Raw genomic sequence first — 21,665 nt, 5'->3', positions numbered from 1 at the left:
CACAGAGGGTAAACAAACACAAGCATCTGTTTACAATTAACCAATCTCTCAAGGGAACACATTGGCTGAGCCAAAGGTGACTCCTCCCCTGTATCCACTCACCACCCCCATGGCCTGGCAAAGAGCCTGGTACATAAAGGAAGTTTCGTAGCTGACAGTGGTCGGCAAACTGCGGCAAGCGAGCCACATGGGGCTCTTTGGCCCCTTGTATGTGGCTCTTCCACAAAATACAACAGCCTGAGCGAGTCTATTTTGAAGAAGTGGCATTAGAAAAAGTTTAAGTTTAAAAAATTTGGCTCTCAAAAGAAATTGTAATTGTTGTCCTGTTGATATTTGGCTTTGTTGGCTAAGGGGTTTGCGGACCACTGTGCTAGGTGAAGGTGTGGAACTCAGCCCAGGGGCTGCTCCAGAGATGCAGCTGGAGGGGCGGCTTAGAGCAACAGGACCAGAGGAGGGCCCTTCCTCTCCTCCTTCTCAGACCTTCCACCTGCCTCACCCTCTCACCCCTCCCTCCTATAAGATACCAGGCAGGGTATGAGGCTGTTGGCTGTCTGCTGCCAGGGCCTTCCGGGGAGCCGATGCACTAATGGTTCCAGTCTAGCTCAGCCTGGTGGAGGGGCGGGGGGTGAGGTGGGAGGTGGGGCGGAGCGGGAGGAGGAATGCTTCAAAGCCAGTTTCTATGGTTCTATGAGCTCCCTGCCAGTGCAGTGCCACGTCCAGGACTCAGAAGCAGAGTGAGGGCAGCACTGTGCAGTCTGGGCAAGTGAGATGGGTACTATTAAGGTGTTTTGAGCTGACCCACAGCCCCAACTATAGTTAACTCTAGAAAATCAGAGACTGCCTAAACTGGGAGGGCTTCAGAGATGTTCAATACAGTTTCATTTTTGTACTGCTGGGGTCCCATGAAGGGTCAGAATATTCTAATAATCAAACACACAATTTCTGTATCAGAGGCTGTGTAGACACCAAGTTTAAATGTAAACATTTTTTAAATTGTTATTTATTTTGTACCTATCTTCAAAGGGCTCTGAGGCAACTTACCCGTGAATTAGGGCAGTTAAGACAAAGATTTTTTTAAAATAGCTTGCTGAAATTACATAAAAGGAAAGAGAAAATTGCATCAGGAAATCAGAATAAGAGGTCATGATCTCTAAATTTAGCTCAAAGCTCGTGGCATGCCTATTTAAAAGGAATACACACTGGTTGTTTAGATTTTTGTCCCGGAAAAAGGCAAGTAGTGCAGAAGTAAACATCTGGCGAAGTGAAGTGCCACATTGGAGGGGGAAAGTGCCGTAGAGACAGGCAGAGGTCTTAGATCCAGGCGTGACCTTGGACAAGACATTGACTTCTGTGAGCACAAAGTTTCTTATCCTACAATGAAGGCAGTTCTGGTAAGCAGGGTGCCCAGTAGGCACTCTCCCCATTCCTGGCTCATACTTCTGGAGGAAATGTGTCATGGGGACTTTACGTAAGAACCAGTGGGTAACAGACGGGACTGTGCCATCTGGTTAGATCCGCCTCCTCCCTGGCCTGGTGGCCCAACCATAGCTTGGAAAAACACTCCTTCCAAAGGGAAGAAAACACTCCCTAAGCCCTGGAAGTGGGAGCAGAGACTTTTCTGCCTGGGACAGATGTTTCAAGCACACACATTTCGCTCCCCCCTCCCCCCCCCCCCACTCCCTCTCTTGCTACTGATGTGGGGTAATTCTGTCTAATTCTGTATTTGCCACTTATTATATATTGAAGTGGAAAGCACTTGAGCCTGTGGAAGGTGCCACCATTCCTAGACACGTCTGTATACCTCTGAGGCTGGCCACATTCCCTGGACCCTCCCACCATGTTCTGTGAAATCCTGCTCCCTTTGACACCTCCTCTGTGGGGCTGGTGTCCTCACAGGACCCTTCTCTCAATCCCTGTTTCCTATCAGACCTCGTGGGACAGAAACTCGTCCCACGAGGTCTGATAGGAAAAATTACTTTTGTCTGTTCACCTCTCATTAAAACTGCACCCTCTCACTCCCATCTCAGCAAGGCTGGTGCTCTGTGCTAGGCACCTGAAGAAAAGAAACAGAAATAAATTTTCAATCAGGTAACACCAGTAATAATAATAATAATAATAATAATAATAATGTCAGCAGCCAACATTTACTGAATGTTCATGGTGGACTAAGCACTCTACAAGGGTTGTCTCATCTAACCCTCAGGACAACTCAATTCTATCTCTATTTTACACAGAGAGGAACTGGGGCTCAGAGAAGTTCAACTTGCTCAGGGTCACACAGCTGATGCACGGTGGGAAGGGAGTGAATTCATGAACCTAAGGTTTTCATCACCTCTCTGATCCATGCAGTGGTTACGCCATGGTTTTCCCACGGAGGACATTTCATTGCAGAAGAGCTCTTGACTTTGATCCTACCATAGGGATGCACTCATTGTAAAATTAGCTATTAGTGGAAGAGGTATTTTAAATCAATCAGTACCCTCCCAGAGCCCCATTGGATGACATCCTGGTGTCCAGCCTCATCTACAACATAGGAATAGGAATACATACTTACTTCAGGGACTGCTGTGAGGTTTAAAGGCAAATTCCACCCCATCACGATTTCCAGACTCTCCTAATTAACCTAATTCGTGAGATCGATTGGGGTCAACCCACCATGGTGCCAGCTCTTCACTTGCGTCATCGTTCCTTTCAGGAAATGTGTCCCGAGCACCCACTGCATTCAAGCGCCCCTAGAGTCCAGGGCACAGAGGAGAATCAAAGAGACGCAGACCCTGTCTCCTGGGAGCTGGGGCCCAGAGGCGTGAGGTCTAGTCAGGGATATGCCATCACGTGAGGACAGAGCCAAGAGAGGCAAGAAGGACAGCACCGTGTGCAAAGCACGGCATGGTGACGAGTACACGAGCTTTGGGGCCATGCCCACTGGAGTCAAGTCCTAGCTCTCCCTTCCTCGCTGTGTGGCCTCAGGCGATCTCTAGGAGGCCTCAGTTTCACTCGTAAATCAGAGCTGAGAATGTGCTGTCGCACGCACTGTTGTGAGAAGTATGCCTGCAGATGTCCATGCAAGTGTTCACCAACTGAAATACCAGGAGACCCATGGCCTAGGTACTATTACACATCCTGTTATACCTTGTAAGTGTCCGACAACAGCTGTGCCGCTGTTGCTATTGTTATTGATGAAGCTCAGAGGAAGGAAGGACTGATTCTGCAGGCAGAGGGCCAGGAAAGACCACACAGAAGAGGTGAGATCTTCACAGAGATCCGAGGGGTGACAAGATGTTCACCAGGTCGTCATCGGGGAGAAGGATGCTGCCGGCATTAAGATCAGCGCACGTGCCAAAAGCACTGGGGTGAGACTCGGCGTGGTGTGTTCATGGAGCCAGGTGGCACCCTTTTATTTATTTTTATTTTTTTATTTTTAAATATATTTTATTGATATTTCACAGAGAGGAAGGGAGAGGGATAGAAAGTCAGAAACATCCATGAGAGAGAAACATTGATCAGTTGCCTCTTGCACACCCTCTACTGGGGATGTGCCCACAACTAAGGTACATGTACTTGACTGGAATCTAACTCAGGACCCTTGAGTCCGAAGGCCGATGCTCTGTTCACTGAGCCAAACTGGTTTCGGCCAGGTGGCACCCTTTTAGCCTGACTGACGGCTCCCATGAACATTCCAGACCTGCCCCTCAGGCTCGTGGGCTGGCAACACGGAACAGCTTCCTGTCCACTTCTGAGAGGCGATGCCAACCTCCGGCGCAGGCAGCGGAAGGGTCGCGGTGCTGGTGACCTTTCTGTTCCGTCCCTGGCTCTGGCCGCCTCGCCTGGAGCCCACGCCGGCGTGGGGAGAGCTAATTGGCAGATGAGGCATCGCAGGAGGCCCGCTGTCCTCGCCCCTGGCTGTCCCTGACGTGGTGACAGATGGCCTGCCTTCTCCAGCCCTTCAGAGACACCCCCTCGCAATTACCGCTCCTCAGCTGCCCCGCACAAGGTTAGCTTGGTGCTTCCAGTGCGTGCCTGGGAGATTATATAACCCTCTGGCAGGAGAAAGCCACCACACTGGGTGAGTTTAGGAAGATTAAATGTGTCAACAGTGGGCTTTGAATATGAAACAATGCAAATGTCTCCTTAGTCTCATTTGAATTAAAAATGAAAAAGTCAATATAGCCCAGCCCATGTGGCTCAGTGGCTGAGCGTCTACCCATGAGTTAGGAGGTCATGGTTGGATTCCTGGTCAAGGCACATGCCTGGATTTTAGACTCCATCCCAGTGGGGGTCATGCAGGAGGCAGCCGATCAGTGATTTTCTCTAATCATTGATGATTTTCTTTCTCTCTCTTTCTCTCTCTCTCTCCTTTCCTCTTTCTGAAATCGATAAAAACAAAACATAGCTTTCTTTTTATTATGAAAAAAGCTATGTTTTTGAAACAAAGTCAAGATTGGCTCACATTCTGCCTAAAACGCTACAGATTGAGAGTATGTTGAACTCAGTCATTCATTCCACAAATGTATATTAAGGATTTGTTATGTTGCAGACAAATGCAATACATTGAAAATCCAACATAGTTAACAATCCTTGCACTCAAGGAGCCTACATTCTAGTGTAATGTGAGTCAGACAATAAATATAAAGACAACAATTACATACATTATCTATATGACAGAAACTAAAAAATGTCATGGAATTAAAGAAACACACACACAAACCCACAAGGGAAAGGAAATAAAGACTGTCAGGGGTTGGGCAATGTTGCATATTAAATTAGGCGAAGTCAGGTTTTCATTGAGAAAGTGGATTTGATGTGGATTGCATGTAGGTGCCTTTTCGCTCTCCTGGGTGGCAGGTGCTTGGTAGGTGGTCTGGGTGAGAGGCTCCTGCCTTGTCTTACCCGCCCGTGTTCCCTGTGGGAAGTGGGAACTGGAGTGTGAGGTAGGTGTCTGGAGTTCCACATTATAATTATATAAATTTTAAAATATAAAGGCCCGGATGAAAGGCACAGGCTCCCCTTGCTCAGAAAGGGCTGTTTTGAGTCTGGTGTTCAGCTGCATCCAGGAGCAAGAAAGATACTTGTGTGCCGACCTCAGATCCATGCGCCTGGTCCGTGGGTTCCCGGAGCTACCTCCTCCCTCTGTCTGGCAAACTGGCGTTAGATGGTATTTTGCAGAAGGCCTGAGAATCCTGCTAGATTCAGGGACCCAAAATGTAGGTTGTTTTTTTTTTCTCAGAGAAGTGGAAGGTGTCAATCCACGAGTGGACAAAGAGGCATGAACATTTGCTTAGGCAGGCATATGCCATTTTTCTGGATTTAGGTACCAAAATATTAAAATGGAATTATTTTAAATCCTATGTCTAAAAAAAGAATTAATTCACCGCTGTCTCCCAGCCTCCACAGGAAGGTTCCTAGTGCATAGCAGGTCCCTTGAGATACTTTGTTAGAAAGTGTTTATGATGGAATCAACTGGCGAACCCTGCTTGAAGCCTGAAATGGCTGCAGGATGGGGGTAACAGAAAGTTTGCATCCTAATCCTGGGAGAATAATGCAAGGACATCAAGGACAATTTTTAAGATGAGACACATAGGTGTGGGGAAGTGGGCCTGGCCCAGGTTTGGAAAGAATGTGTCAGAAAAACATACAGACTTAGGGTTGGAAGGGAAGGTGGGGGGCCAGGGGGCAAGTCATGGCTGAGCGAAGTCCGGGTTGGATGTAGGCCTGGCCTCCTCCTGAGAGTGAGCCCCGGCGGGCAGGGACTTGGTCTTGTTCGCCGCTGTCTCCCTGCACCCAGGACGGTTCCTAGCGCACGGCAGGTCCCCTGCAGGTATTTGCTGAATGGCTAACTATTGGGAAAGTGCATCCTGGGATCCAGCAAACAAGACTAGCCCCACAGAGAAAGAAGGAAAGGAGAGAACTGAAGAGGCAGGTGGTAGACTTTGTAAAACATAGCCTGAAAGGAGTCAGGGGATGCCGGAGGGAGATGGAATGGCAGATGGTGGAGAAATGACAGGAAAGGAGGTGACAGAAGGAAAGATTGGGATGGGATGGGAAGAGAAGGGGAGAGGAAAGAAGGGGAGGGAAGAGAAGGGGAGGGAAGAGAAGGGGAGGTTTAGGAAAGGAGCCTAGGGCATGAAGAGATGGTCTTCTTTCAGAAGCATCAACAGCAACCTTGGTTCCTGCAGGTGATTCGAAGGAAGGGAGAAGGAAAGTGCATGTTCCTGGTGGACAGGATTCACAAAGCCTGAGCAAGAAGCCAGGGGCCACCCAGGGAGGCAGGTGACGGTCACCGGGAAGAGCAGAACCACACACACTTGCTTGGGCAGGTTCCTCCTCCCAGGATGGAAGGGGCAGGTGAGGCAAGCCCCGGGGGTGCCAGGAACATAGGTCTCCAAGGGGCCATGGGAATTGGGAAGTTTTGTAAACACAGGTTAGACTTGGTGGAGATGAAACCTCAAGTAAGCCCTGGAGGCAGGGGCTGCACTAGGGCAAATGCCAGTCTGACTGGCATCGTTAGAGCCTGACATCCAGAATTCGTTCTGTGTCTCACATTTGCTTTCTCCACCTCTCCACCTCCCCCTCCTGCCCCCAGAATCATGCTTTAGCTCATGGCTGACGACATCACGTTGTGTGGCTAGGCTTGGTGGGTGTGGGGCTGGGCTATTCTCGTGTGCCCTGCTAAACTGCCAAATCTTGGAAAAGTGGGACATGTGTGATGTGAGATTGGCCAAATTTGCTTCAGGAGTCACACCTGGTTCGGGACTCCATGCCGAGATCGGCTGCTCCTGAAGGAGACACGCAGACTCAGTGCGGGGAGTTCTGCTGGCCGAGACTCCGGGAATTCAAATCTGGGGGGAAGGCCTTTCATTTCTTTGGGTTTTAATTTGCACAAGAAGGGGAACTCCAGTTTTGAACTTTGATTTCTCTCCTATCATTTAATTATGGAGGGAGCGCCACAGAGCTCAAGTTCAGGGTATTTTTAAGTAGCTGCCCCTATGCTCTGGGGGTATTTTTATGCAGGCATGTGGTACGGCTTCCTCTACTGAGCCATATCAGGTGGCATGGCTTGCAATTTGAGACAGGAAATACAACTGGGGTGAATTTCTGGTCTGGGGTGCCCTGGGGACCTGGAGTGATTTTTATCTAATATTCAGTTCTGATCATTTTAGGAGCTTCTGGGGGTAACAGCTAAACTGCTTCCTGGACAGACTGGCCTCTGCCTCTGAGAAGACAGGGGTCCCCAGGCAGACCCTAGGCGTGGCTGTTCAGCCCAGTGGTGGGAAAACTCATCAGTCAACAGAGCCAAATAGCAACAGTACGACGATTGAAATTTCTTTTGAGAGCCAAATTTTTTAAACTTAAACTATATAGGTAGGTACATTGTTATTAACTAGGGTGCTCCTAAGCTGGCCTTTGCTAAAAACTCAAGGGGCCAAAGAGCCGCATGTGGCTTGCAAGCCGCAGTTTGCCCACTACTGGTTTAGCCTATTGGATAGGTGGGCAAGGTCTGGGTGGAGTTAGGCCAGGACCCTAATCCCACCTGCCTCCTGTTTCCACAGAGAGGAGGCTTCCTCCCTGTCATCTCCTGCCTCAGAAGCCCCAAGGCCAGTGGAGCTGCTGATAGTCAGCAGGTCACGGGTTGACCAGGAGGAGAGTGGGAGAGTTAAAGGGACTGCCTACAGATAACACGCTAACCCGAAGCCGCCTCTGTGTGACTGAAAACGCGTCATGTGGACAGGCAAGGCTCGAGGGGACAGCGGTCAGTGAATAGAGGACATCTGTGCAAAGACAAATGTGCCCCTTTGGCTTTCCCAAGATGCTTGCTACATGGGGCTGGGGCTAGACTCCACTTCCCACATGCCCCTCCAGGGGGCGCTTTGGTGCAGTGCCCAACTGCACAGCCATACACAGCGGTCCTGCGTACCCTCTTCTGTTCTTGCACCTGCCACCCCTCCCCAGGGGCACTTGCATGACGCATGAGGCAAGGCCTGCCTCAGGAGGCACAGCCCAGACCAAGGCTCTCGCTGTTTGCTCCCCGTCCAGCCAGCCTCCCCCGTCCCCCTGTGCCCCAGAGCCGCCTGCACTGGGGAGTCTACTTTTCCCCTCTAGACATTCAGGGCCCAGTTCCGGTCTTTGTTTCTCCGGTCCTCAGCCATTATTATAAGCGGCCTCTTGAGGATGCTCTGCTGTCTCCCCTTGAGCTTTGTGTGATTCTGCCTTGGGTTTAATTCGGGAGCGGCTGCTGAGGCTGCAGTTCCTGCTTCTCTTTCAACCAAGCGCCCCTGTGCTAGGGTTTGCCAGGGCCTGGGAGGTTTCCTGGGATGTGGGCTTTCAGTGTGAAAACCAGGAAAGTTCTAGGGAAATGGGTGTGTTGGTCACCCTAGCTAGTGCCCCGATTCTCCCTTCATTCTAGGGGCTAGTTCTGTACTCTAATGAGAATTAACTCCTTGCACTAATGCCCCTCCCCTCCTTTACCTCTCGCGTCCACACTGGCCAGCAGCTGAACATACTCATACCTGTGGATCAGCCCTTTGGGGTCCTTAACGGCCAGCCCATTAGTCCTGCCCACACCCCCTCAGAGGAAGCTGAGGCCTGACAGTGCGGTGTGATGGCCCTTCCCTGGAACACTAAGTGCGAGTTGAGTTACCATAGATCCGTGGTCGGCAAACTGCGGCTCTAGAGCCACATGCGGCTCTTTGGCCCCTTGAGTGTGGCTCTTCCACAAAATACCACGGCCTGGGCAAGTCTATTTTGAAGAAGTGGCGTTAGAAATTTAAGATTAAAGAATTTGACTCTCTTGCTAAAACCAGTTTGGCTCAGTGGATAGAGCATCGGCCTGCGAACTGAAAGGTCCCAGGTTCGATTCCGGTCAAGGGCATGTACCTTGGTTTCGGGCATATCCCTAGTAGGGGGTGTGCAGGAGGCAGCTGATCGATGATTCTCTCTCTCATCAATGTTTCTAACTCTCCTCTCTGTAAAAAATCAATAAAATGTATTTTTTTTAAAGAATTTGGCTCTCAAAAGAAATTTCAATCGTTGTCCTGTTGATATCTGGCTCTGTTGACTAATGAGTTTGCCAACCACTGCCCTAGATAATTAACTTGAGCTCCTTGTGTGTGTCTAGAGTCTGCGGGGACAGAACGCCCCCAGACACAGGTGTTCCTATTGTCTGCAGGGCCCACCTGAAAAGCTGCATCAGCTGTGCCCACGTCTCACTTTAGCATCCAGCTCCATCATGCTTAGAAGTTTTGCTGGGTTTCTCCGGCTGAAAGAATGTCTCTGCTGCTCCCGTGTAACAGTGGCGTTTCTCACTTCAGATTCATTGCAGGCCAAGCTTCCTGGGTTGGTCTGGGAGCTGTGTCCCTGTCCTCAGTCTCTCTCGTTTCCATGGTGCTCACACGGCCAACTGCCAAATACTAGGATGTTTTGGTTAATGTTTTCGGCGAGGAGAGTCTGGTCTGTTGTCATGCCGCCTACAGCCATACCTTTCGGCCGTAACCAGGTGGCCAAAGTGCAGTTTATAGGACCTGCTGAGAGTCACGTGACACATCGTGTGGAAGGGGTTTGGCTTGGGTGGCAAATGGACTAACACCTTTCACTCCGGGGCAGAGGCAATCTGTGTGCAGCCTCAAACCCATTATTTCTTTATTTGCATTCAGTATTGCAAAGCCATTCACGAGAAACACTGTTTTAAAGCATCATTACTGTGAGATGTGTTAAACTGAGTGTAAACATTTTATCAGCAATATGTTCTAGCGAGGTTTCTTCCCCCCACCCCCCACCCCTTCTTCCTCTTCTTTTTCTTACTTTGTTTTTTAACTGAAACATCATTTCACAGATGCCTGGCTCCCAGGCTGGGTCACCAGTTAATAAAGTCTCCACCTAGGAATAAACTTGGGCTGTTGCCGGCTGTCTTGTCGTGAATTAGGCCACCGCGAGGTTTCCGTGCCTTTTGGCTGCGGCAGGAGGCAGTGCATCATCATTACGGGGTTTTCTTCTCTCCTTTCCCTGGCACCATCCAGCGTGATCAGAGGACCAGGAGGGCCCGTGTTCCTTGGCAGGAGACTCCAGGCACACACCACGCACACATTGGGTTTACTCTTTGCGGGGAGAGGGGAGAGGCTGGCACTCCCTTCACCGAGCGAGTCTGCTTGGCATAATGTTTTTCAGACTGCAGAAATGTTCTTGGAAAGAGACACCTTTCACAGGGCAGAGACAGATTCCTGTTTGGTGGACAGCATTCTGGAGTGAAAAGTGGCCTAAGTGACCCTTGGCCTATTCTGATGTTACAACTTTCTCAGTCTAGGTTACACGTTTAGGCTCCAAAATTGTGTTGGTCTCTTCCGCGGCACATTGTTTGCAAATGGAGTAGGGAGCGTCACCTGAGGAATGGGTGTGCCTTACGCTCAGAACAATTGTATTTCCACACAGGCGTGTGGGGCCATCGGGGTCACCTGAGTTTGACCTCTGGCTCCGTCTAGCTGTGTGACCTTAGGCATAGGAACCCCTCCGCTTCTTTTTCCTTTCTCCCAAAGCAGAGGCCGCAATGCTGAGCTCCTTGTGAGGATGAAGAGGTAGGCCTTGTCAGAATGTCAGTCGCAGTTATTTGCAGAATTATTCCTGCTTGGACTTCCAGTGCTGCTCTGTAGGGTCAATGTGTGCCAGACTGCGCTGTGGGACCAGTGTGTGCTGGGCTGTGCTGTCGGGTCAGTGTATGCTGGGCAGTGGGGTCAGTGTGCGCTGGGCTGTAAGAACAGAGCAAAGGCCACCTGAGATTCGCACTGAGAATAGCCTCAGTCTCCTGGATGGGGGGCGACCGCAGGGCAGTGTTAGAGGCCCCTCTGTTTGTATTATATATTCACTCCAAATGAACTTTCCTAAACACACCCCTGGTGTAGGATGGAACTGATGAGCAACAGGGCATTGAGAGGAAAGACCACTTTGGGGAGAAGCGTGGACTTTTATAGATCGTTTGGAAAGCAGTCCCAGCCAGATCACAGCTAGCTTTCCTCCTCACCTGCAGTTTGAAGAAAGGCCTTTGGGAGTGCGTTCCTTATACTCATGACCTCCACGGGGGCTGGCAGTGGAACACCGGTCTGTGCTCTCCTTAAGCTGGTGTGAAGTGTGGTAGTAACTCCCAGCCCTCCGTGGAAACTGTCCTCACCCCAGGGACCTAGGTGGGTGGAGCCAAATCACTACAGTCTCAGGGTCATTACCTGGATCCTGGCTGGGCCCACTGATGTGCTGAATCTTAAAAAAAAAAAAAAGCTCAGCTTCTGTTCTCAGGACCTTGTCTCCCGCCACCAATCACCAGGCTCCCCAATAGGGCGTACCTACTTTTAGTGCACTTCACAGACACTGTGTTTTTTACACTTTGGAGCTTTGTGCAAGAAAGCATGCATCACACAACAACAACAACACAGTATTTCTAAAAGGTTCAGATGATGGTTAGCGTTTTTAGCAATGAAATATTTTAAAAGAAGGTATGTACATTATTTTTAAAGATATAATGCTATTTCATGCTTAATAGACCGCAGTATAGTATAAACATTGCTTTTATAGGCACTGGGATATTAATTTGTGTGACCCACTTTAATATGATATTTACTTTATTGCAGTGGTCTGGAACCAAATCTGAAATATCTGAGGTGTGTCTGTAATACGTTAAGTGTGCAACGTCTCCGGGGTCCGGCGATCAAAGAATTCATAACTTGGTGGGGGAGATATGCATGTAGACATTTCATTACCGTTCAACATCATAAATGCTCTGATAGAGGTCATGTTATGTTAGGAGAGGGATCTAAAGAGGTCCTGAGGGATTTGAGAGCCTTAGGAAGATATGGTTTCTGAAGGGTGGCTGGGATAGAGAGGAAAGGTGTCATGAAAGAGAAATATTGTATGAAAATTTCAGGAGGTAGCAGGATGCATTTGAGTAACTGAAATTAATTTACTAGAGTTGAAGGACGAGTGCTTGCTAGGATCTGGAGTGGTGAAATAGCAAGGAGAGAAAAGAAGGATCGGGTAACATGGCCCAAACACAAAAAGGAGCTCACAGTTTGTTCTGAAGACAATAGACAGCTTATTCTTTATGAAAAGGAATGAAATGATAAGATTTACAATGGAGAAAGTTCTTTATATTGGCTATTTCCTGTTCCAGTGATTTGGTCTTGTTAACTTGGTATGCCTGGACATTTTTTATTGCATTCTGGACATTGTGTTTAAACAGGTTTAGATGATGTTTTCTTCCTCCACAGAGGAATATGTCTTCTTTTTTATTTTATTTTATTTTATTTTTATTTTATTTTAAACTTTAATGAGAAAAATATATATATTCACATAATATAAATTCACATCTAGTTCTATAAAATGTGTTTGGTGTGTCATTACATCAAGGGTTAGAGATGTGGTGACAGAGCCAGCAAACAGGATCTACATAAACAAAGAGATGTGTGGTCTCAGAATGAAGAAGTGGTATCTGCCATGGTTAAGGCTCAGTTTCCTCATCACTCAGCACCAAGTTGGGGATCCCACAGCTGATGGAGGACACATGTCAAGACCCTGGGCATTGCAGGGTGCCCTCCAATACACCTACCTCTTGCAGTATGTGGTGCATCTTTCCCAGAAATTTCTCAATGTACTCATACCTGTGGGTCGGCCCTTTGGGCACCTTGTTGGCCAGCTCCATTAGTCCTGCCCACTCCACCTTCAGTATCACATGTGCTACAAAGTGGGGTTGAACTCCACAGGGTTAATGTAGACCTTGGTGGCATGGAGGTGCAGGGGAAGCCACAGGACCCCATCTCCCAACATATAAACCTGCATCTGTGTCCATCCAGGAAAGAATAAGAGACTTAAGGAGAGAAAAAATTGTTGAATGCAGGCTTCACCACAAAACATTTCCCTTTGAGTTTGACATGCTTGCTCTAGACCACTGCTTTTCCCCTCCCTTTCCGTTTTCAAGGACTTTAACCCCTCTAGTCTTGGAGGCTTTGGTTATTCTCAAAGGCCATCCAATAGCTGTTTCTAGCTTGTTATCCAGCTCTATAGTTGTTGTTTTTTTTTTCTTTTTCTTTTCCTTAGTCAGAGAGTTAGTCTGATGCAATTTAGTCTGTCTTCACTACTCTGTCTTAGCCTGGACTTAAATTTAATATATGTCTTCAATGTGTATAAAACAGAAAACTAGATTGAAATCTTACAATACTTATAGGCTTATACAAATAAAACAAATTAATACGTTTAAGCCAATTTAACCAATTCTGTTAGCTAATTTAAAAATGGATTAAAAACAAAACCATTAAAATTGTTTTTAATTTAATATGAGAAGAATTAAGGTAAAAATGATCTTGTAGTGTCAGGTTTTTAATTGTGCTGTTATGATGATTCAATTGTCCTAGCCCTTTATTCTAGCCACTGAGTAACCTAACTTCCAATGTGTACAGAGTGCTGTGACATTATTTGGTCTTTACTTTTCATAAACATTTTTTTATGCATAGATGAAACATGTTCTTTTCTCTGGTTCTGAGCACTTCTTTGGCATCAACACAGTGACAGACATGAACACTGAAATGGCACGGCAGTCCTTGCATCTGCCGGTCATCTTGATAGTTCAGGATGTACTTCTGTTACGTTTTTTGATCATTGAAATGAAAACACGGGTTTTTAAGCATCACCCTTACTGCAGCCCTGACAACTCTGTGCATATGACAGCGGACTCCGGTCATTGAAACCGCTCAACCGTGGGCCCAACTCTCCTACCCTGTCCTTCTCAGCCTTTCCACACCCACGAGTGAGAAATGCACTGGCCCGGCTGATGGCACAGGGAGCAGAGGGCAAGGCCAGTGGAGCCTTCCAGTCTGGCTGCTTTCCACTCCGTGAGGCTCTGTGCTTTCAGAGGAGACACACTGCCTGGAGATTCAGGCCTTTTTTTTTTGGCGGCGGGGGGGGGGGGGGGGGGGGGGGCGGAGATCTGGAACACAACAGCAGCAAGAAAAAGTGGGAAAACTTGCTGTTCCTGAGCTCCTGGCCTCCTTCTGGGCCTGGCTGACCTTGGGATTGAATGGACAGGAACAGACAAACCCATAGCCTAGAGCAGGAGGGAGCAGGCAGAGGCCAAGAAGCCAAGAGAAAGCAGAACTGACCTAGATGCCATTTTAAAAACGTCTCTCTCTCTCTCTCTCTCTCTCTCTCTCTCTCTCTCTCTCTCTCTCTCTCTCTCTCTCTCACACACACACACACGCACACACGCACACGCACACGCACACTAAAGCAAATTTTCTGCAAGGTGGCCATCAGTGGAAAAGATTTGATTTAGAGGCAAAGAGACTTAAATTTAGATCCGGTTCTGCCACTGACTTGGATGTAACCTCGGGCAAGACACTTAGCCTTTTGAAGCCTGTGCTTTTGGATGTATAACATGGAGACACTGACCCCCGTTTCACCACATCATGAGAAAAATATGTGGTCAGGGGCTTAGCCTCCTGTCTGACACACAGTAGGAACTTAACCGATGTTCTTTTCTCCTTTGAGTAGATAGAAAGCCTTTCCTTTCACTACCAAAGTGCAGGGTCTTTCATGTATTGCAGCCACTTTAAAGCATAAATAAAAGATACCTGAGCAAGGGTGCGGGGCACTGGGGATGGAGCCCTGGAGTAAGCGGAGGCAGGGGCCAGCGGGCCCAGGAAGCCGGTGGTGAGTAAGGAGGGAAGAGAATCGGGGCACACCAGGGAGGTGGCTTCTGACCGGAGGAGGAGACCACAGGGTGGGTGGGCCCGGAGGTAGAGTGAGCCAAGGTGAGCCTCGTGCCAGCACCAGGCGCTGAAAGAGGAAGGCCTGGTTGAGGCGCTAAGGTGGCCCCAAGTTGAAAGAGCGGGCAGTGTTTAATCTGGTTTCTGAGACCCGGACACCAATGAAATAGTGCAACCAAGGCAGCCAGAGGCCTCTAAGAAAGGCTGGGAGCAGAGACCAGGCAAGTCTCTCCTTCCTTATTATTGCTTCTAAACAGAGAACAGCAGTGTGAACATTAACCCAAGGGAAAAATGGAGGCAGGAAAACCACCCAAGGCCACAGTCACCATTGTGCTTGCAGTGGGAGACAAAGCTAGTGGTACCTGGGGCATGATAGACCCGAGGCACATTTGTTACCTTCCTTAAAAGCCTGTTTTATGAGGGAAATGAAAGGTAAAGTCACCTGAACAAGGCCCCAGGTTGTTGGCTCTAAAGTGGGAAAAACCCCAACTTGTGAGGGTGAGACTCCCAACCATGTGTCAGAAACAGGAAGAAGACCCAGCACTGTGATGAGCTACAATAACTTCTCTTGGGGTGTGTGAACGAAGAAAGAGCAAGGATGCTTTAATTTTATTACGTGTGTATCTGTCCCAGTATCTAGCCGAGGGCTAGGCACTTAAGTGATACATGCTTGTTGAAGAGAGAGAGGAGAGAGAGGGAGGGAGGGAGGGACGGGGGGGGGGAGAGAGAGAGAGAGAGAGAGAGAGAGAGAGAGAGAGAGAGAGAGAGAGAGAGAGAGAGGGAGAAAGGAGCTATCACTAGAATAACTAACATTTGCATAGTGCTTCTGAGTTTTCCATATATTAACTCATTTAATTTTTCCTCCCATTATTATCCTTATCACATAGGTTTATCATTGTTACTATCATCATTCCATTTTAACGATGAGGAAACAAGTACAGGAGAATTAAGTGACCTGCCTAAAACCTAGTCACACGAAGATACAGCATGTCCAATTAAGTTTGAATTTCAGATAAACAATGGGCAATTTTTATATGTCCTATAATATTGCATGGGAATATTTCTACTGCAGTATTATTTGTTGTTTATCTAAAATTCCAATTAATTTGATTGCGATGCATTCTTATTTGCTAAATCTGGCAAATATACTAAAGAGACACAGCCAACAGGTGGCGGAGCAAGGAGTAAAGCCAGTTTCCACTCTTAACAACCAAACAATGAATTTTAAATGCCTTGCTTTTATTGTTTTGTTTTGTTTTTTGAGGCATATCTTTGATGATATCACTTCTCTGTATTTTTTTTTTTAACATTTTGGTCAGTTTTGGTAAATTATATTTTCTTAGGGAGTCATCCAATACATCTAGGTTTTTTAAAGAAGTTGTCAGAGTGCATTGTCTTGAAATTTTGGACTCTTAGGGTTTGTGATTTTCTCTTTTTTGTCATTCCTGATGGATGTGCTGTCTTTTCTCTTGTCAAAGGCACAGCCTTTCCATTGTTTTAAATATGTTCCTGAGAACATTTTATTTTATTATGTATGACCATAGAGTTTTCTATTTCAGTTTTATTTTCTTCTATCTCATTTAGTTTTCTTCTAAACTTGTTCTATGTTCTTGAATGTTTAGTTCATTATTTAAAATGTTCCTCATTTTCTAACACATAACATTAAGGCTACACATTTTCTGTGAAATATCACTATTTTGCTGATTTCCTATAAGGTTTTATATGTAATATTATAATTTTTTTCCAATTAAAATTCTGGTCTTGATTTCTTCTTGAATTCACAGATGATTTAGAAAAAGAGTTAAAATTTCAAGAGGATGTGTTGTTTGTTTTTTAAAGACTTAAGTTTTTAAAAAATGTTTCCTAGTTTTATTAAATGATTTCTATTTGTTTTGAAAATAGCTGACATATTCTTGTGCCCTGATATATAGTTTTAAGGGTGTTTTAAAAGAATGTACATTTTCTATTTGTTGAGTATGAAGTTCAATGTCTGTATGTGTGTGTTTGTTGTTATTAGTTATTTATTCAAGTGCTCTATAGCTTTTAAAATATATTTTTACTAGAGGCTCGGTGCACAAATTTATGCATGGATGGGGTCTGGCTGGCCCACCCTGATTGGAGCCTATTGGGCTGGGCCGGCTGGGGAGAGGGGCCATGGGTGGTTGGCCCCTGGTCAAACTCCCAGTCAAGGGGACGATTTGCATATTAACCTTTTATTATATGGGATTGTTGATAAGGTTACAATATAGTTTTATATTTATTTACTAGATTTTTAGTTACTAAGTTATATTAGAGTTTCTTAATGTGATTGTGGATTTACCTGTAATATTTCTGGAAGATATTGCTTTATATATTTTAAAGTTATGTTATTGGTTAATTAAATATTGTTGGCTGTCAGAATATCTTAGTATGCTTTACCTTTTATTCTTACAAAATGCCTATGTTGTTTGACAATACTTTTAGCCTCAAAATCTACTTAATGTGATAAAAAGTACTCCCATCCCTACTTTTCATTTGTTTATACTTGCCTTTTTCAGTCTTTCTCTGTCTTTTAAAAATATACTAGTATGCATAGAGCATAAAAATGCACTTTGGTTTTTAGACCCAATCCTAAAGTCTTTGCTATTTTTAAAAATAGCTTTATTGAAGCATAATTATGCACAGTAAACTGTACTTATTTAAAGGGCACAATTGCACACCCATGAAATAATCACCAGGTGATTATTTTTAATGATTGCCTAATGATTTTTTCATTATTATTTTTAATAGCAACATTAAATGCAGTGGTCACAACTGAAATAAAAGACATGTTTGTGTTTGTCTTAATTTGTGCTTTTTGTACTACTGTGTGTTTTTTGTTCCTGTTTCTTTCCTAACCAATTTTTACTGCCTTATTAGAGTTTTTATTTTTAGTTGCTATTTTTGCCTCTGGTGTTTTGTAAGTTTTTCTAGATGTTTCTAATTTTTAGTAAGTAGGTACATTTTGAAGGGAATATTCATGTTTGTATTTCCCTACCAACAAGCTGAATGTCCCAGTTTCCCAAGAGACCATTATAGTGAAGTGCTGTTCAGCTTAATTTCAGCCACATACCCAACACCCAAACAAAGCCATTAGTGTGTGTTTACTTCCATTCCTTTGGCCCCTCCTTCACCACCTCCTGCATTTTGTTGGAATCCTTAAGAATTTTGACTCCCAGTTAAAAAAAAAAATACTTTTATACCTCTTAATCCCTTCTATTGCAGGTGGCAATCCCCTTACACTCATCTAGTTGGATTTAGCAGTGATTGTCACTCATTCTGTCCTCCTATTTGTTGTACTCATTCCTTTGTCCTTTCCCTCACTCACTGATGCTCTGGAATCTGACTCAAGGTTCCCCATCTCCACTCCCATCATCATCCTGGGCTTCATCCCCCATGTTGGTGACATAGCTAACATTCTCTCAGTCCCATGCCCTCTTCTCCTCCAGTGGAGTTTTCTCAGTCATCACCTCAGTCACCCACTCCGGTTCCCAGATTTTGTCATGATGGATAACTGAACTCTGACAGCCATTGTGATATAGCCTGTCCCTTTCCCACTGTCTCCCCAGCTCCCTGGCTCTGGTTCTCTTGTTCAGCCACTCTCCAATTGATTTCATCACTCTTCACAACCCCTCACATCCTCCTTTCCCTCCTCATCCAGCCTGGATTCCAGGATCCAGTCCTAAAGGCTCCTTTGCAAATCCTTTGAACTCACTGGCCCCGGTTCCTTGTAGGAGTTGAATCGTGCCCACCCTCTTAGTCTGCTCAACACTCAGTACCTGAATAGGAGCTCCAGGGGGCAGGGGCTCTGTTTTGCTCATCACTCTATCCTAGACTAACATAGGGACTTATAAATAAATTTTGTCTGACTCCTACTCTTTGAATGTATCATCATACCTTAACATAATATATCATCATACCTTAATTTTTGTTCTGAAATTTTAAAAATAAATATTTATTTTTGATTTAAGAGAGGTGGGGGGAGGGAAAGAAAGAGAGAGAAACATTGGTTTGTTGTTCCACTTATTTATGCATTCGTTGGGTGATTCCTGTATGTGCACCAATCAGGGATCAAACCTCCAACCTTGACATATCTGGAAGATGCTTAACCAACTGAGTGAGCAGGCCTGGGCCTGACTTTATTTTAATTATATTACTCGCTTAAGTGATTTTTGTAGCAGTATACTGGGTGGCATGCATTATGAATCTCCTTAAGATGAACAGATTTTCTCTTTCCATCTGAATGTTTTATTGGATAGTATAAGATTCCTGGATTACAATGCTTTTCTCCAAAGACTATATATAGTTCCATTGTCTTCTGGTGTCCAAAGTTGCACATGAGAAATCTGTTGTGCTCTGATTCTCTTGCCTTTGAAACTCACCTTCGCCCCCCTGTTTGGAAGCCTGTGACCAAATCTCTTTATCCTGCGAGATCAGAAATTTTATCAGGTGTGTATTTTTATTTTATTTTATTATTTCTGCCTGATACTATATGTGACTTTTCAATTAAATTAAAGTTTTTATATATTTTTCAACTCTGAGATTTTCCTTCTTTCTATATTTTTGCTTTCCTAGGTCTGTTTATTTATTTCTGAAACTATGCATTTGCATCTTAGGTCTCCTGGACCTCCGAGTCTCTCTTTTTATTCACTTTCTTTTTTCTCTTGTGTAGTTAAAATAATTTCCCTACTTGTTGTCTTAATTGACTAACTCAGTTTTTAGTAGAATCAATTCTATTTTGGAGTTCTGCAACTGCTGTTTTCAAATCAGAATTTTAAAAAATTTACCCAAGCTATTTTTTTTTATTTTCTAACTATATAGCTTCATGCATTTCTATGAACGTTTACTTAATATTTCTTCCATTTCTTTCACTAAAACTTCCTCATTTAGAAGAGGTCTGGCTCTTTGCTTGATCTCCCTCCATGCTACTATTTGTGCAGTGATTTTCAACTGGTGTGCTGCAAGAATTTTTAAAACATGCAGTATCTGACTATTTAGTCTTTTCTCTTAGATTGTCAAATAAAAAAATAACAACAGCCAACACAATAGCGGTCCAGTGTGAATAAATCAAAATTATATCTAGTTGTTTTTTTGTCAGATCAGCAAAATATATATATTTTTTGGTGGCACGAAATTTTAGGAATTAGTTTATGTGTGCCATGAAATAAAAAAGGTTGAAAATTGCTGATCCATGGACTTGTAATCATTCATTCCATACCATTGCTTGGGCATGGCTTTCTCTAGCACATATTCAGGTCCGACTAAAGCTCTCTCAAACGGTGGTAGGTTGAAGAATTGGGGAGCAAGGAGAGGAAGTGAAGGACTGTGGTTTTCTCTCAGTGCTGGAAGCAATGAGTTGGTGGTTAGGCAGCTTTCTCTCTAACTTGGGAGCTCACAGCTCAGTGTCTGGGCCTGCTCATGTTGCTGGGGGTTAGATGTTCTCAACCCAGCCTTTGTGCCAGAAAAGTCCTTCCTCCCTTGTCACTAGATCTTTCATCCTCCAGGTGATCGAAGCAGGTCCCACATAATAGTTGTTGACTCCTGCCCACACCTGTCCAGCCCCCTGGGAACCTGAAACCTCAGATGTATGCCAGCTCCTGTTTAAGATTCGGCATCAAGGCTGCTCCCATCTTCATTGTTATTCTTGCTTTCTTTTGAGTCACTGTTGCAGGGAATTTGCTGATAGGGGACATCAGAAATAGGGGCTCAGCCTGCTACTTTCTCAGATCTCCTTAATCTGCTTTTTATTTGTTTTAATTTTTTAAGCCTTTTTAAATTTTATTTTTTTCTTTTCTGATTAAGGTATTACATATGTGTCCTTATCTCCACATTGCCCCCCTATCCCCCTACTCAGGCCTTCAAACACTCCCTCTCCCCTCCCGCCTCGGTGTCTGTGTCCATTGGTTAGGCTTATATGCATGCACACAAGTCCTCTGGTTGATCTCTCCCACTTATCCCCATCTTCTGAGATTTGATGATCTGATCCATGCTTCTCTGTCTCTGGAACTGGTTTTGTTCATCAGTTTATGTTATTCATTATATTCCACAAATCAGTGAGATCATGTGATATTTATCTTGCTCTGACTGGCTTATTTCACTTAGCATAATACTCTCCAGTTCCATCCATGCGGTTGCAAATGGTTAATTTACTTGTCCAGAGTGTAAGTGTAATTAATCACCCTTTCCCTGTTGGCCTTACCATTGCCCACGCCCTCACTCCCTTCCCAGGATTGACCAAGGACTCATCAATAACAAGGGGATCATCACCTTCTCCCCTAGGGAGGTGAGAGGATAAAGGGGTTAGGGCCAGAAATGGAAGAGGGGAAAGAAGAGCAGCATCCACTGTCCACCTCTTAGGGGCACTGTGGTCAGTCAGCTCTGAGAACACCCGCTGCTCAGGACGTTATCCCAGAGGAACCAGAGGGTAACTGGGGCAGGAATAGCACAGTTGGATGGGCCTCAGTGTAGGCCTCAAACTGGAGAGGTCCCAGATAAGACCCTCTCTAGGCCAGTGGTCGGCAAACTCATTAGTCAACAGAGCCAAATATCAACAGTACAATGACTGAAATTTCTTTTGAGAGCCAAATTTTTAAAACAACTTCTTCTAACACCACTTCTTCAAAATAGACTCGCCGTGGTATTTTGTGGAAGAGCCACACTCAAGGGGCCAAAGAGCCCCAGGTGGCTTGAGAGCCATAGTTTGTCGACCACGGCTCTAGCACATTTCTCAGGCAGGAGAGTATTTGGGAGCAGCATTTTTTCTGAAGTGAATTTTTCAATGACCTTGAGTGATCATTCTGCTATTCTGCTCAAAGGACCTAGGAGGCACCTGTGGGAAGTGGACTGGCCAGAGGTTTGGGATGCAAATACTGGCCACCTATCTTTTGAAAAACATAACTAACAAAACTTTCAGAT

The sequence above is a fragment of the Pipistrellus kuhlii genome, unplaced genomic scaffold (assembly GCF_014108245.1).
Source record: "Pipistrellus kuhlii isolate mPipKuh1 unplaced genomic scaffold, mPipKuh1.p scaffold_m20_p_11, whole genome shotgun sequence".
Classification (NCBI taxonomy): domain Eukaryota; kingdom Metazoa; phylum Chordata; class Mammalia; order Chiroptera; family Vespertilionidae; genus Pipistrellus; species Pipistrellus kuhlii.
Note: the sequence above shows the minus strand (reverse complement) of the source record.